This window comes from Pristis pectinata, chromosome 1 (genome assembly GCF_009764475.1).
Source record: "Pristis pectinata isolate sPriPec2 chromosome 1, sPriPec2.1.pri, whole genome shotgun sequence".
Lineage (NCBI taxonomy): Eukaryota > Metazoa > Chordata > Chondrichthyes > Rhinopristiformes > Pristidae > Pristis > Pristis pectinata.
Genome location: NC_067405.1, coordinates 7481597 through 7491395, shown reverse-complemented (window position 1 = coordinate 7491395; position 9799 = coordinate 7481597).

Sequence of the window (9799 nt, the reverse complement as noted above, 5' to 3'; positions counted from 1 at the left end):
CTGTGCACAGTCCTCTGTGTGACCTCACCACTACCTTGTACAATTGTAACAATACTTCCCTGTTTCTAGACTCTAACCCTCTTGCAATAAAGTCCATTTACCTTCCAAATTACTTGTGGCATCTGCCGGCTAACTTTTTGTGATTCATGCACAAGATCACTGAGCTACCTCTGGACTTTGCTCGTTGTCTTTCTCCATTTAGATAATGATCTGTTTTTAGGTTCTTTTATCGGAGTGGATCACCCCACCTTTTCCAACGTTAAATTACATTTGCCAGGTTTATACACACTCACGCAACCAACCCACATCAAACGTGCAGAGCCCTGAGACCCTGAGCACAACATGTTCTTCCACCTGTTTTCATAGACATATGGAATTGTACAACACAGAGACGGGTCTGTCTGTGCTTATCCCATCAGTGCAGGGAAATCAGGAGAGCGGGGATGAGATTGATAAAGTTGCTCTGAATGAACTTGATTGGCTGAATAGCTGCCTCCTTGGAAGGAATACAGCTAATCAGAAATGTCCACCCTAATGTGGTGAGCGTTATGGACAAGTCAGTCCCTGACCAAAATATCAAAGGATTTTAGAATTTACATTTCACACATTCAAGGATTTTTTTCCCTTATGGTAATTTTAGAAATTACTCTGTAACGTAGCGGTTAGTGCGATGCTATTATGGCACCAGCGATCGGGGTTCGATTCTCGTCGCTGTCTGTAAGGAGTTTGTACATTCTCCCCGTGTCTGTGTGGATTTCCTCCGGGTGCTCCGGTTTCCTCCCACAATCCAAAGACATACGGGTAGGTTAATTTGGGTTTAAAATGGGTGGCGCGGACTCGTTGGTCCGGAAGGGCCTGTTACCACGCTGTAAATAAAATAAAAAAACATCTCCTACACATATCTCTGCAGACCAAAGTTTCATTATTCACAAATTCCTCTTGGTATTGGTATTGGTTTATTATTGTCACTTGTACTGAGGTACAGTGAAAAACCTGTCTTGCATACCGATCGTACAGGTCAATTCATTACACAGTGCAGTTACATTGAGTCAGTACAGAGTGCATTGATGTAGTACAGGTAAAAACAATAACAGTACAAAGTGTCACAGCTACAGAGAAAGTGCAGTGCAATAAGGTGCAAGGTCACAACAAGGTAGATTGTGAGGTCATAGTCCATCTCATCACATAAGGGAACCGTTCAATAGCCTTATCACAGTGGGGTAGAAGCTGTCCTTAAGTCTGGTGGTACGTGCCCTCAGGCACCTGTATCTTCAGCCGATGGAAGAGGATAGAAGAGAGAATGTCCCGTGTGGGTGGGGTCTTTGATTATGCTGGCTGCTTCACCAAAACAATAAGAGGTAAAGGAAGGGAGGCTGGTGTCCGTGATGTGCTGGGCTGTGTTCACAACTCTCTGCAGCTTCTTGCAGTCCTGGGCAGAGCAGTTGCCGTACCAAGCTGTGATACATCCAGATAGGATGCTTTCTATGGTGCATCGGTAAAAGTTGGTGAGAGTCAAAGGGGACAAACCAAATTTCTTTAGCCTCCTGAGGAAGTAGAGGTGCTGGTGAGCTTTCTTGGCCATGGCATCTACGTGATTTGACCAGGACAGGCTGTTGGTGATGTTCACACCCAGGAACATGAAGCTCTCAACCACCTCAAGCTCAGCACCATTGATGTAGACAGGTGCATGTACACCACCCCTTTTCCTGAAGTCAATGACCAGCTCTTTTGTTTTGTTGACATTGAGGGAAAGATTGTCATGACACCATTCCACTAAGCTCTCTATCTCCTTCCTGTACTCTGACTCATCGATGTTTGAGATACGGCCTCTAATGGAGGTATCATCCGCAAACTTGTAGATGGAGTTAGAGCAGAATCTGGCCACACAGTTGTGAGAGTATAGGGAGTAGAGTAGAGGGCTGAGGACGCAGCCTTGTTGGGCACCAGTGTTGTGAATAATCGTGCAGGAGGTATTGCTGCCTATCCTCACTGATTGCGGTCTGTTTGTTAGAAAGTCAAGGATCCAGTTACAGAGGGAGGTGTTGAGTCCTACGTCTCAGAGTTTGGTGACAAGCTTGCTTGGAATTATTGTATTGAAGGCAGAACTGTAGTCAATAAACAATAGTCTAACGTATGTGTCTTTACTGTCCAGATGCTCCAGAGCTGAGTGTGGGGCCAGAGAGATGGCGTCCGCTGCCTCTTCACCCTGCACTACAATCCCTTCTGTCACTTAATCACTCCAAACCATCACGGGTTTTCCTCTGGATCTCTCCTCATTTGCAGATTTCTACAAATGTACGATGGAGAGCATTCTGACTGGTCGCATCACCATCTGGTATGGAGGCTCCAATGCACAGGATCACAAGAGGCTGCAGAGGGTTGTAGATTCAGCCAGCTCCATCACAGCCACAACCCTCCACACCATCGAGGACATCTTCAAGACACGGCGTCTCAAGAAGGTGGCATCCATCATTAAGGACCCTCACCATCCGGGACATACCCTCTTTACATTACTACCATCAGGGAGGAGGTAGAGGAGCCTGAAGACCCACGCACTAACATTTCAGGAACAGCTTCTTCCCCTCGTCCATCAGATTTCTGAACGGTCCATGAACCCATGAACACTACCTCGTTATTCCTCTTTTGCACTATTTATTTATGTTTGTAACTAATAGTAATTTTTATCTTTATGCCTTGCACTGTACTGCTGCCGCAAAACAACAAATTTCAGAACATATGTCAGTGATAGTAAACCTGATTCTGATTCTATTCAGAATTCTGATTCTCCTCTCCCCTCCACTTTCTCTGCAGGAGGATGAGATGCACATTACAGACTTGGCATTCAACATTGCATTTCAGTGTCAGATGGATGAACATTGATGAACATCGAATTTTCAGTGCCAGAGTATCAGATAACCTGCCTCTCTAGTCTGTGTCAGAACTGGCCAGTCTTGATGAAAGGCCGTCAAGTTGTAACATTAATAGTTTTCTCTCTGTTAGGCTTACGTTGCAGTTGTACAAGACAATAGTGAGATCACACCTGGAAGTATTGTATATATTTTTGGTGACCGTGCTGTAGGAAAGATATCATTAAGCTGGAAAGATTGCAGAGAAGGTTTAAAAAAATGTTGCCAGAACTCGAGGGCCTGAGTTAGATGAAGAGACAGGCAGGCTAGGACTTTATTCCTTGGAGCATAGGAAATGGAAGGAACACAAACACAATGCTGGAGGAAATCAGCAGGTCAGGCAGCATCTATGGAAGGAAATAAACAAAAGAGCTGGTCATTGACTTCAGGAAAGGGGGCAGTGTACATGCAGCTGTCTACATAAACGGTGCTGAGGTCAAGAGGGTTGAGAGCTTCAAGTTCCTGGGAGTGAACATCACCAACAGCCTGTTCTGGTCAAATCACATAGATGCAACGGCCAAGAAAGCTCACCAGCGCCTTTACTTCCTCAGGAGGCTAAAGAAATTTGGTTTGTCCAAATTCTCACCAACTTTTATCGATGAACCATAGAAAGCATCCTATCTGGATGTATCACGGCTTGGTACGGCAACTGGTTTGCCCAGGACCGCAAGAAACTGCAGAGAGTTGTGGACACAACCCAGCGCATCACGGACACCAGCCTCCCCTCCATGGACTCTGTCTTTACTTCTCACTGTCTTGGTGAAGCAGCCAGCATAATCAAAGACCCCACCCACCCAGGTCATTCCTTTTTCTCTCCTCTCCCATCGGGTAGAAGATACAGGTGCCTGAGGGCACGCACCACCAGGCTTAAGGACAGCTTCTACCCCACTGTGATCAGACTATTGAATGGTTCCCTTATACAATGAGATGGACTCTGACCTCATGATCTACCTTGTTGTGACCTTGCACCTTATTGCACTGCACTTTCTCTGTAACTGTGACACTTTACTCTGTACTGTTATTGTTTTTACCTGTACTACCTCAATGCATTCTGTACTAACCCAATGTAACTGCACTGTGTAAAGAATTGACCTTTACAATCAGTATGAAAGACAAGCTACTGTACCTCAGTACAAGTGACAATAATAAACCAATACCAATACCAGTCGATGTTTCAGGTTGAGACCCTTCATCAGAACTGGAATCAGAATCAGGTTTATTATCCTCAATGGCAGGGAAGGTTGTGCCCATGATGGAGCTGGTTGAGTTTACAACCCTCTGCGGCCTCTTGTGATCCTGTACATCGGAGCCTCCATACCAGGCAGTGATGCAACCAGTCAGGATGCTCTCCCCTGTACATCTGTAGAAATTTGCAACAGTCTTTGGTGATGTGCCTTCTTCTTGATTGCATCAATGTGTTGGGCCAAAGATAGATCCTCTGAGATGTTGACACCCAGGAACTTAAATCTGCTCGCCCTTTTCACTGCTGATCCCTCAATGGAGACGTGTGTGTTCTCCCAATTTCCTCTTCCTTAAGTTCACAATCAGTTCCTTGGTTTTGCTGACGTTGAGTGTGAGGTTGTTGTCGCGAGACCACTCAACCAGACAAACTATCTCACTCCTGTACACCTCCTCATCACCATCTGAGATTCTGCCAACAGCGGTATCATCGGCAAATTTATAGATGGGGTTTGAGCTGAGCCGAGCCACACAGCCATGAGTGTACAGAAAGTAGAGCAGTGGGCTAAGCACGCATCCTTGAGGTGCGTCTGTGTTGATTGTCAGCGAGGAGGAGATGTTACTGCCGATCCGCACTGACTATGGACTCCCGATAAGGAAGTCGAGGATCCATTTGCAGAGGGAGGTACAGGGGCCCAGGTTTTGAAGCTTGTTGATTAGTACTAAGGGGCTGATGGTGTTGAATGCCACGCTGTAATCGATAAGCAGCAGCCTGACGCATGTTTTGCTGTTGTCCGGCTCCTCCAAAGCCGAGTGGAGAGCCAGTGAGATTGCGTCTGCTGTAGATCTGTTGCGGTGGTAGGCAAATTGCAACGGCTCCAGGTCCTTGCTCAGGCAGGAGTTAATTCTAGCCATGACCAACCCCCCAAAGCACTTCGTCACAGTAGATGTGAGTGCTACCGGGCGATAGTCATTGATGCAGCTCACCCTGTTCTTCTTGAGCACTGGTATGATTGCTGCCCTTTTGAAGCAAGTGGGAACCTCCGACTGCAGCAGTGAGAGGTTGAAGATGTCCTTGAATGCTCCAGCCAGTTGGTCGGCACAGGTTTTCAGTACCTGGCCAGGTACACCGTCGGGGTCTTGCGAGGGTTCACCCTCTTGAAGGATGTTCTGACATCAGCCTCCAAGACAGAGATCATAGGGTCGCCGGATGCTGTGGGGATTCACGCAGGTGTGGTGTTATTCTCCCTATCAAAGCGTGCATAAAAGGCATTGAGCTCATCAGGGAGTGAAGCATCACTGCCACGTATGCTGTTAGGTTTAGCCTTTTAGGAAGTAGTGGCATGCAAACCCAGAATAAGAAGGTCAGGGAGGGGGAGGAGCACAGATGGCAGGTGATACATGAGTCCAGGTGAGAGGGGGAAGGTACTTGGGTTGGAGAGGGGGGATGAAAGGGAGTGATGTAAGGTGATATGTGGAAGAGGTGTATAAAATCATGAGATGCATAGATAGAGTGAATGGTTGCAGTCTTTTTCCCAGGGAAAGGGGAATCAAAAACTAGAAGAAGACACAAGAGATTCTGCAGATGCTGGAATCTGGAGCAACACACACAAAATGCTGGAGGAACTCAGCAGGTCAGCAGTCCTGATGAAGGCTCTCGACCCGAAAGGTTGACTGTTTATTTCCCTTCAAAGATGCTGCCTGACCTGCTGAGTTCCTCCAGCATTTTGTGTGTGTCACTCCAAAAACTAGAGGGCATGAGTTTAGGGTGAGAGGGGGAAGATTTAAAAGGGACCTGAGGGGCAACTTCTTTATGCAGAGGTTGGTCAGTATATGGAACGAGCTGCCAGAGGAAGTGGTTGAGGCAGGTACAATAACGACATTGAAAAGACACTGGGACAGGTACATGGATAGGAAAGGTTTAGAGGGATTTGGGCCAAAGGTGGGCAAATGGGACTAACACAGGTGGACATTTTGGTCAGCATGGATGGGCTGAAGGGCCTGCTGTACTACTCTATGATTCTATGACTCTAAGTCTGCCCTTGTAGTCAGGGCCTTGTGTAACATGCATGTGGCTTTGATATGTTCAATATTCTCCTCATCAACAGCTAACATCTCATTCAACTTGGTTCTCTGTTTACTGAAAATATATGTCCGGGTCCAATGAATAACAACTGTTAAAATAGTGTAGAAAAATTGCGTTAAGCATTGATATCATTACACGCACATCTGCACACAAGACTGACAAAAGTTTTTAATGATTGCTTTTAGCTAGTTCAGAAATGGAATAATAACTGATAAGTCAACGGGAGTCCATTATACTATGCATATAAACCATTCAACCCTCTCAACTAGATACCAGTCTCTAACTCACACCCAGTTATCCAGATGTAAGCTCCCTGAAGCTCTCAATTAGATTCCAGCCTGCAATTAATTCACCATTGTTTTGTATTTAAATGACATGAGCTTGTTGTTGAGATTTCGCCCTGGGTAATTGTTATTCTATAAATTAACATCCCAAAACTATGATCATATTCCTGCCTGCAATTTACTCCCAGGTGTCATTTTCCTTTATATAAGCCACAGAAACCTTTTAATTAGCTTGTAGCCTGCAGCTCACTCCTGGGTACCATTATTCTATTATAAACCGGCTAAGCCCCACAATTAGAGCCAGTTGTAACTCACTATCCAGGTATCCATTATTCTGTATGTAAACTACCTGAACCCCCTAAATAGATTCCAACCTGTCACTTATTTCAGAGTATTCATTATTCTATGTATATAAACCATTTGAATCCCTTAATTAAATTCCAGCCTGTAACTCACTCCTGGATATCCATTATTCTATATATAAACATTTGAATTCCTTGATTACATTCCACTCTGCAGCTCACTCCCTTATTGTATATATAAACCATCGAATCTCCTCAACTTCCAAATTAAAATTGGTAAATTGCTTTATTATTGTCACATGTACCTAGATGCAGTGAAAAACTTTGATTTGCATGCCATCCATACAGATCATTTCATCGCATCAGTACTTTGAAGTAGTACAAGGGAAAACAATAACAGAATGCAGAATAAAGTGTTACAGTTACAGAGAAAGTGCAGTGCAGGCAGACAATAAGGTGCAAGGCCAAAACGAGGTAGATTGTGAGGTCAGGAGTCCATCTAATCATACAAGAGATCCATTATAATAGCAGGAAGCTGTCCTTGAGCCTGATGGTACGTGCTTTCAGGTTTTTGTACCTTTTGCCCACTGGGAGGGGGGAAAGAGAATTGGTAACATTGAAATAAAAACAGAAAACACTGGAAAAACTCAGCAGGTCAAGCAGCATCTGTGGAAAGAGAAACAGTTAGCCTTTCAAGTCTGGATCCCTTCATCAGAACTGAGAAAGAGAGAAATGTTAGTCTTGGTATCAGAGAAGATGGAGACGGGCACGAAGTGAAGCAAAGAGACTTTCTCTGCTGGGGTGAATTAATGTGACAGTGAAGTTCCTTTATGTAATGTTTGGCTATTTTTTGTCTGTATTTATTTCAGATCTCCAGCATCTGCAGAGTTTAAACTTCATTTTTATAACTTGGTTATTCTATAAATAAACAAGCTTTTAACTAATTCTGTATATTTATGTTGGAATAAATTAGAGCCATAGAGTCACACAGCACGGAAACAGGCCCTTCGGCCCAACTGGTCCATGCCGACCAAGATTCCCATCTAAGCTAGTCCCATTTGCCTGCATAAAACAATATAATTTCTAAAATGTGTTTATGATTCACTCTGGATTCTCAAAAGATGAGGAATGTTGTTGGACATGTTACTGACTCAGTGAATGTCCCTTTAAGATAGAGAGTGTGTGTGTATGTGTGTGTGGGGCGTGTTTACGTCAATAGAAGATAAAGGACGTAATGACGTTGTTGAAGAAGTTAGAAGAAGAAGAAGGAGAGAGAGAGAGAGAAGGGAGAGAGACACCAGCCTGCTTGTTTTCTCTTATCGATGGATGAGAAACAATAACTGTGTCTGCCACTGAAATCCATGTATGGAAGTTGGAAGTAATCCGGTGGAGTTCACTTTGTTGCTGACCTGTAGAAGGAAACAGGTATTTGTGTGTGGACGACCACGATTCGGATGCTTTTCGGGGTGAGGAAGTCACTACCGAGTAAACACTGGAGTGTCGTTTGGGTTCCATCGTGAAACATTTGGATTTCGTATTTACTCTCCCTATGTTCTCTACATCTCCGTCTTATCTTCAGACAACGGTGGTTGTTGAAGAAGCCCTTGCTCATGTTTCACCTTATGGCTTGCGGAACTGAACTTTAAGAACCATTCCTGAACTGGGAGTTTTGGACTTTGCCACACACACACACGACGAGTTTAGTTTTGGGGTTAACGTTCGAGGTTGAACAGTTTTGAATTCTAACATACTAACATTTTTACTTTTATTTTACATATTATCCTAAGTAGTGATTAATAAAATAGTTTTTAACACTGAATCATGCTCAGTGTGTTTCTTTTGTTGCTGGTTCGTGACAGACATCATTATGAGCCAATAGATCATGTAGAAGATGGCTTTTTCCCAGGGCTGAATTGATGGCCACAAGAGGACATAGGTTTAAGGTGCTGGGGAGTAGGTATAGAGGATATGTCGGGGTAAGTTTTTTACTCAGAGTGGCGAGTGCGTGGAATGGGCTGCCGGAAACGGTGGTGGAGGCTGATACGTTAGGGTCTTTCAAGAGACTGATAGATAGGTATATAGAGCTGAGTAAAATAGAGGGCTATGGGTAAGCCTAGCAATTTCTAGGGTAGGGACATGTTCAGCACAGCTTTGTGGGCCGAAGGGCCTGAATTGTGCTGTAATTGTTCTATGTTCTATGTCCTAGAAGAATTAAGTGTGAGTAAACACACAGAAAATAGTGATCTTAATGTAATATTTAACATCAAAATAGAAAGGCAGACTATTGTAAAAACCCATCTGGTTCACTGACCTTCCTCAAGTCAGCCGCCCTTCTCTATATGTGACTCCCTACCCACCCCGCTGGTTTACCCTTAATTTCTCTCTGAAATAAGGTAAGATAAGATTTCTTATTAGTCACATATACGTTGAAACACACAGTGAAATATATCTTTTTGCGTAGTGTTCTGGGGGCAGCCCACTAGTGTCGCCACACTTCCAGCACCAACATAGCATGCCCACAGCTTCCTAACCTGTACGTCTTTGGAATGTGGGAGGAAACCGGAGCACTTGGAGGAAACCCACCACACACGGGGAGAACATACAAACTCCTTACAGACAGTGGCCAGAATTGAACCCTGGTCGCTGGAGCTGTAATAGCATTACGCTAACCGCTACACTACTGTGCCTGCCCTAGATCTCACAAGCTACACATTTCAAGGCCAATAAATGCTGGCTTTGCTTGTGATGAGTTGATCATTCCAAAGATGAATAAACAAAGCCAGCAGCAGTTTGCAGACAGGTGAGCATTGATCCATCTAGGGTGAAGCAGAGAGGGATAATGGCAGAGACAATCACGGATCACCAGCCTGAGATTTTTAGAGGAGATTAATGTTGCAGAATAATTGTCCAGGCATTAAGGCAACTGTGAATATATATTGGAAGCAAATTGCAATTAATGGAGGATTTATGTTGCCCATAGATTTTTTTAAAAACTCACTCAGATGGTGTGCGTGTCACTAGCAAGGACAGCATTTATTACCA